Consider the following 8307-nt stretch of genomic DNA (forward strand, 5'->3'; position numbering starts at 1 on the left):
CCCCGGCGTATGAAGTCAAACAATCATATGAACTCCAAAAGTCAAGCCCAAACCCAGATTTCAATTTACCCTAAAACAAGTATTATAACATCAAAATCTTTCAAAATTGAAATTGATGAGTGATCGATAAGACGATTATTATGAGTAATTCAGATATTAAGCATGTTTCGGTAGTAAATTAGGCATTTATCAGTCCAATTAGGGTTTATTCGTGTTTAGTCCAAAATCAAATCATAAAAACACGCATTAGCAATCAAAGATCATCTATAACCTATCGATTATGACAAACGAGGATTCTTGATGTTTCAAAACAACACTTGAAAACAATAAAAATTTGGGCAGAGTTTTGTTAAGGATGAGAGATTAGAGAGAAGAACAATGGTTTGACAAATGAATTCCCATTCATCAAATATCCTATTTATATTCCGTACATCCATACGCTAAAACAAAGGCTGTGTATGGACTCATTCGCCAAAGAACTAGCGAATGAATCACCATTCGCTACAAAGTTAGCGAATAGTGAACTCAAGTTATAAGCGGAAGGGAAAAATACCAAATGCGTCATTCGCTCAACACAGCATTCACCATTCGTTGAATGTCTATCGAATGAGCTTCATTCATAGGAAAATTTGGTGAATGGGAATATGTTAAGCGAATGAGATGCAATTTTACCAAATGGACCCCACTGTTTATAAAATTTGCCTCTCAACCCTTATCCTTTGAAGTAAATACCTTAAAAAATCAACAAAATTAGGGGTTAAAATTTGGATCAAGATTGTTAAAAGCCCATGATTTAATCTTAATTAGCACAGCTCAATGATCGAAAATAAAGCAGAAATAAAATCTTTTTGGATTTTACAAATTTTAAGCTAAAACACACTTAAAATCTTTTTGTCTTTTTTTCAAAATACAAATCAAAACACACCGAAAATCTTTTTGAATTTTTCAAATATAAAATATAATATGAATGAACATACGATAAGCAACACTTATTTTTGTGAGAAAGATCGCAACATGGGATCATATAGACTAGTAACATCCTAAGCTACATTCCCATTTCGACATTATTATACACATAATTCAAAGAAGATTGAAGATATAATTGTCCACTTTAAACTTATACAAATCTTTCAGTTGCATTAAGATATGGTTAAGGTTCAATTAGGCACAAATATTATGTGGACTCCACTTATCAGTCATAATCTTTATCAAATACAATGTATTTCACACGTATCTTAATTTCTTATTTAAATTTGATTCGTTGTGGCACATGAAAAAATAATAAAAAGAAAATAAGGTTGAAAGTTAAATTTTTCCCTTAAGGTCGGTATTTCTATGCGCAGATAAGGTTACATTTAAACAAAATAAAAAATAAAATAAGTTGAAATTGTACTGGGCCTTAACCTTCAGGTCGATACTAGACTTTTGCACGTAATGCTTTTAGTATACGTAGAGAAGATCCTAGGCTTATACGAAACACCAAGAAAATAAATCAGAATACATAGGCCTTAACCCTCATGTCAGATATGACTATCATGCAAAAAGGATCCAAGACTTAAGTAAAAATAAAGAAAAAATAAAATTGAATTTCTTTACAAAATAAAAATAAAAATAAGCTGAATTTCTTTGCAAAATGAACGCATTTACACACAACAACCTTTAAACTTTTCAGTACTTAAAAACATACATTAACTATGAATCAAGATGTTGTACAACTAGATTTGGAAAGTATTTTAGGTTTATATCATATTAGCCCTTATATGATTTCTCAAGCCACACACATCGTACAGTTGAGCTTACGACAATTTTTAGTTTAATTTGTCCATGTACTAGGTACATTAAGTCAATTTTCCAATTAGGTTGGATGATGTGCTAAAAGTAGTTATTAATTTATTAACTAAATAAACGCTAATCTAGACACTAAGTAATAATTCTAGACTCTTAACTTAACTAAAACTACTAACCGGCAAGTGAACCGGTCGACTCTAGTACAGCTAAGTACGTCGGGATATCGAGCCCACGATACTCTTTAATTACGTAAACTAGCTAAATTAGACTCAACTACAGACACGACTATTTATTTATTATTTGGGGGGTTTTACTTAAAACTAATATTAACTTAATCACTAAGACTTAAAAACGACTTAACCCTGGAATTAATTCAAATGATGACAAGATAATTATCTAAGCTAGAATCCCCTAAATTTCAGTTATCAATTAACCCGGGATAATACTTAGTTATGGAACTGGGATCGTAAAATAGACGCTTAAGAGAAAACCCGAACAGAACCCCTGACCCTTCTCAAGAGATACCTATGGATTTCTAATAAGTTTTAGCCCACACCATTATTAAAAATCAAGTTTCCTTACGGTCACCTAATTGATTACAAACTAGTTCCGTTATACGAAATCCTACCTTACAGCGTGGAAACCAAAGGCAGTCTAATATATTCAATTAACTCGATAGACAAAGTGAACCGAACAAACCCAGACGGACTCCTTACGAAGAACTAAATCTAGCAATCCTGATCAACAAAGACCTATCAATAACCTAGCACCTTACAGCTATTTAGGTTAGCAGCACACTTAGGTTTATTTGATTAACTAATGTTATTCCTATGATCTTAATGCATATCAATCATAAAATAATCAAGAACACAAAGTAATTGACCTAATAGCGACCTATCATATGACAAACAATAATCAAGGCAACTATGAAATGATAATAATTAATCAAACAATCCTAAATATCCATATGTATCAATTTAATATAATTAAACCTTTTAACTAGTTCATAAAAACCATAACGATAAATAACTCTCAAGTCAAAATTAAACGTCAACAAAGGTTCATCATAAGCCTATGCAGTCTATAATGTTTAGCCTAGCATCTTAAAATCAAACAAAACAATAATAGACGAAATCATGACGAAAATAATTAAGAACGGAAGATTTAAGGCGATAAAACCCGTGGTCTTCGTTCTTGACTATTAAGCACTTCGCCAGCTGATTCCTCGACTCCAAAGCTGCCGAAAACTAACCTCGGACGCCTCGGAACTCACCAAATTCGTCTGGAACTTTAGGGTATGATTAAGGGTGAGTTTTAGAGGTCTTTTTATAGGAAACAGGGGTCCAAAAATAGGTTAAGTCGGTTCACAAACGAATATTCTGGAAATCTGGCACCGCTATCACCACACCGCGCTGCGCGGCGGGCTTCTCCCTCCCGGTCGTGTGGCGCTCTGGCCAAGGGGGGCGGTCTGGTTCATCCTGCTGGTCCGGTTCACTCTTGGTTCGGTCCGGTTCGTTTCCTGATGCTCCGGTTCGCCGGTTTAGCTCGTTTTTTATCGTTTTTCGCCCTCTTTAACCACGAACAAATCCCAGGACCTACATTATTCAAATAAGTTAGTAGTATACAAATCCTAACAAAAACCGAACATAAACGATTAAAATATTATATAAAATATACAAGGGATTAATATATATTTAGTCTTATATCATTGGAAAAAATTTCTCAAATTTTTATATTTTTCAATGTTTTTGTATTTTTATATATATTTCAAATGAAAATCAAATTATTTTTGTATTTTCTTATATATTCCTCCCCTAAAAATAAAAATAATGAGAGAAAATAAATGAAAACTTTACAAATAGAAATAAAGGTGGTAAACCGAGCGTTTGAAATTTTTGAAAACTACTTAAGACCATTTAAACCAAGCAAATGGATGAAACATGTTTTAACAAAGGCTATGGTAAAAAGATCAACCTTTTAAAAATCTAGGTGAATTTTTCTCCAAAGAGACTAAAATCTTTTCAAAACAGTCACAGATAAAGTGATATCAGATTTCAATGTGTTTTATTTTTTAATGATGCACGGTGTTTCTAGTTATGCAAATGACAGCATAGTTATCAATATAAATGGGAGTAGTAAGAAAATTCAAACCATTATCTCACAAGTGTTGCTGGATCCATAAAACCTGTGAACAACAACTCGAGGCCGCCACAAATTCAGCTGCTGTAGTTGAAGTAGAGACCGTTGTCAAAGCATACAAACTGTATAATCAAACATCCAATCAGGTCCCTTGCTAGTAGGTGGTGTGGTGTACCTTTGACAATCAACCTGGTACCACTCTTCAACACACCCAGAAGAGAGATTGAACACCCGTTTCTTAGGTGCATACCAAAAAAAAATATCCTTCAATTTCTTTAACTTCAAAGTTTCCCGCATTACATGTAATCATTGTGCAAGGACACCCGAACGAATCAAGAAACTGAATATTCGGTTTACGGTTGTTGAGAAGTTCATAACTCGTTTTCTTGAACTTCTTAACCGTAATAACCCTGTTAAGCATATAGCAAGCAGTGTTGACAGCCTCATTCCAGAATTGAACAGGCAACTTTGAATCTGCAAACATAGTTCGAGTCGCTTCAATTAATGTTCGATTCTTCCTTTAAGTATCACCCCTTTGTTGTGGCACATAAGGAGAACTAAACTCATGATGAATAACCTTTTGAATACAGAAAAACTCCATCACTTTATTCTTGAATTCATGCCATTATTACTTAGAATTCAACTCACTTAAAATTTGTAAAGTGATTCGATCTTGGTGATATGTTGCTGAACTAACCCGGTAGTCTGATCTTTCATGCTCATGACTAACACCCATGAATATCGTGAGTAGTCGTTAGTGATTACAAGACAATAAAAATCTCCCCCAACACTGGCATGATTTACTGAACCGAATACATTCATGTGAAGACATTCATGTGGAGTGTCAATAGAGTTGATCAACTTGAAAGGATAAGAATTCTTCTTTTGTTTACCATTTTGCAAGAGACACTGTGATCGGTCATGTGAAAACTCTATAATGAAATATATTCAACTAAGTCATTTTCACCAAAGTATTCATCTTTTGAACATTAATATGAACCATCCTTCTGTGTCATAAGATCGACTCTTTCTTGGTGGCTTTAGATATGAAACATGTTGAAGTTGAACAAGATGATGCATTGGATGCCATATCAAGAATGTAGATATCACTCGATCAAGGTGATCTCATAACAACCATGTCCTCAGGAATAACAAAGCCGGGCTTCAAGATCACACACTCAGTATCTGTGAATAAAGTTGTAAACTTCTTGTCACAGATCTAGGAAACACTCAACAGATTATGATCAACCTTATCACAAAAATTAACTTTCTCAAATGTGATCTTCCCATTGGACACTTGGCCCCCCTTGGTTACATGTCCTCCATTATTACCTGCAAAGGAATCATAACCTCCTTGAATATCTTTAACATGAGCAAGGCGATAAAAATTTCTTGTTATGTGCCGAGAACTGTAACATCTCGAAAATACCCCACTCAAGTATTGGGCTAAAAGTGACAATTCTGAAACTTAAAGGGGTTAAAATGAAAATTTTGGGTTTCCAGACCCATCGCGCTACGCGACAGGTGGACAGATTTGAACATCGCGCTACGCGATGCCATTCCCTAGAAGTTCTGAAAAAATGGGGGCGCCACGCTACGCGATGGTCCAGGATCAAAAGGGCATCGCACTACGCGATGACCCCATTAACCAACCAGGGACACGTGGCCAACCACGTGTCAACACATGGCAGCCTCTCGTTGATTGCGGCGTCGCGCTACACGATGGCCGTAGGGAAAGCCCCATCGCGCTACACGATGGTGGCTAAAACTCGCCTATAAAAGGGCAGCTATGGGTTCAACCCATTTCATCCTATTTTCACATTCATAAACACACACTTAGTGTTGGGAAACGTGCTAGCTTTGTTGAGAAGTTCCGAGGTCTGTTTTCCTAAAGTTCGTGCGAGAATCAGAGTTCTGACGCGTCGTAGATCAGTTAAGCGAATAGGAAACAAGGTTCTGCCAATCAATCCGTCATTCTGTATTAGTATTAACATTCCCGAGTACTCATTAAGGTAGGGGTTCTGCCCAAATATTATTTTATTATTATATGGCTTAGACCATAGTCAGGGGTATAGCCCAAAACCTTGATCATGATTATGTTTATAATACATGCAAAGGTTATAGTTAAAATGATGTTTCTTTATGATTAAGAAACATAAGCATTTATATACAAGCAGATATAGTAATTTCTTCACAACTAAGAAACGTAAGATTTTACATACTAGGGTTATAGTCAATTCAATGTTTCTTCTTGACGAAGAAACCTATCAATAGATATTTCTTTATGAAGAAGAAACTTAACACATGATTTGTAAACAAATGAAAAGACTACGGGTTTAAATATTTTATTCAAACAAATGATCAATGAAGGTTTATAGCTATCAAAACCAGACTAAAGGTCTGTAGCTAGATCAAGAGACGATCTGGGTATTTATATAAACATATTTTTATTATAGATCAATCATCAATCATTCACAAGGGTTTTCAAACGAGATCACCACATCATTCAGAAAAGACAATCACAATCACAATCACAATCACAGGTGAACACGTTAAACCTTTTTCAATCAGATAAACGGGTTGTTTATCTTAAACAGTCAGTAAAATATGAGAATACGTGATCTCTAAATTTTAAAGGGATTACGTGATCCCTAAAGTCACAAGGTAGATAATAAAAGCAACTCAGACCGAGTACACGTGTGTCTGGATCTAAACATATCTGTTAACCTATCAATCAAGGCTACATGGCCGCAGGCTAACAGACATAACGAAAGTTCTCCAAGGAAGCATCAGTTCTTGGAGAACCATAATTGTGTGTGTATGGCAGTGGCACAAGTTCCCAGAAATAAGAGACGTTTCTGCTGAGTTTGTTCCAAAACTATCTTGTTAGTCAAATGTTTTTAGAGTCAATGATTCACCAGCATATCGCTGACGTATTTCCCCCCCTCATTACAGGAAACAAGTATAGCACATATAGCAAGGAATTAGAGTCAATCTTGAAGATAGAAGCTCGCTGAAGGAAATAGCTCAGTTTTAAATAAATAAAATAATGTAAACAAAGGTTTGTAAACCAAAATATTTGAATATTTTTTCCAAATGATTTTCACAATAAATTAATATTTCATTTCAACAAAAGACTTCCGCTAATAAACCGCAACTCTGATATATTTTCAATACAGGTACCAACTACGGGTGTCACGCCTATGCTCTAAGTCGGGGTGTGACAAGAACATCCACTATCAACAATCCAGTTATCACCTGAAATAGTTTTAGATGAACTCTACACATGAAAAGTAAAGAGATTTGTTTGAAGAGGTAACCCAAACCTCAGTTTTGAGTTTCACCTTAGTCACTTTTGGAGACATAAAATACTTTTATCTTCCATGTTGGCAAATTATCAACATGAAGCTCAGAATCATTTAACTTTTTCTTGTTAACATGTTGATGTAACTTCTGGAATTATCTAAAAATCAAAGTTGTCTTTGACTTTTTAATAAACTTAAGGCTAACAGGAGCTACATCAACTTCAGTAGTTTGACAACCTAGTTTAACTTACTCAAACCTTTTTGTTATCAACAATCTTCTTCAACTCATTATTAACCCCAACAACCTTTTTAGTGTTAACAATGTCAAAATCTTTATGTGTAATACTCAATGTATTTGAGTTGATGGTCTTCTCAAAATACTCTTAATCGAGGTCTGTTAATCCTTGATCAAGGTTTTTCCTGTATTGATCACCTTAGATTCACAGTTTACGTCAATGTGACCTTTTTAACCACATGAAAGACAAGTTCTCTTTTCCACAAACTTATATGGTGATCTTCGTAGAACTTGTAAAACTTAAGGTTGAGAAGAAGAATCAAAATCAACCTAAGAATTAGCCAAATTCACAACGTCTTTTTGTTTATAAAAAATCAAGATTAGAACATTCAGAAAAATTTTCAAGCATGTCAGATGCAGTTGATTTAACAAACTTATTTTATTGAAATAAAATTGGCTTATATTCCTTTTGGGGTTTAATTATGTTCATCCTAATTTCCCCAACAGGAATTTTAGTTTCATTAGATAAATGTTTACCACAGTTATAAACCTTCTCAATGAACTCGGGTTTCACAATAGCTAAAGGAAATACTTCATCAGCAATAAACTGATCAATTTCCCTTAACATGTAAACCTTCCAGTTTCTCTTAATATTAATAGGATTTAAAAATGAATTTAAAACCTCACCTGGCACAACCTTCTTGTCAGATTTCTTTGTTGCATTTTGAGATGATGTTTAACTAGCTTTAAATTTTTCAGAATCGTGTTGTTCACAAAGAATAAGATTTTCTAATGGTATGTTTTCATTATTGTGTACCACCATTTGTTCAAACACATCTT

This window comes from Bidens hawaiensis, unplaced genomic scaffold, assembly GCF_021521415.1.
Source record: "Bidens hawaiensis isolate Kalapana, Puna unplaced genomic scaffold, B.hawaiensis_p1.1 tig00016014_1, whole genome shotgun sequence".
Classification (NCBI taxonomy): Eukaryota; Viridiplantae; Streptophyta; class Magnoliopsida; order Asterales; family Asteraceae; genus Bidens; species Bidens hawaiensis.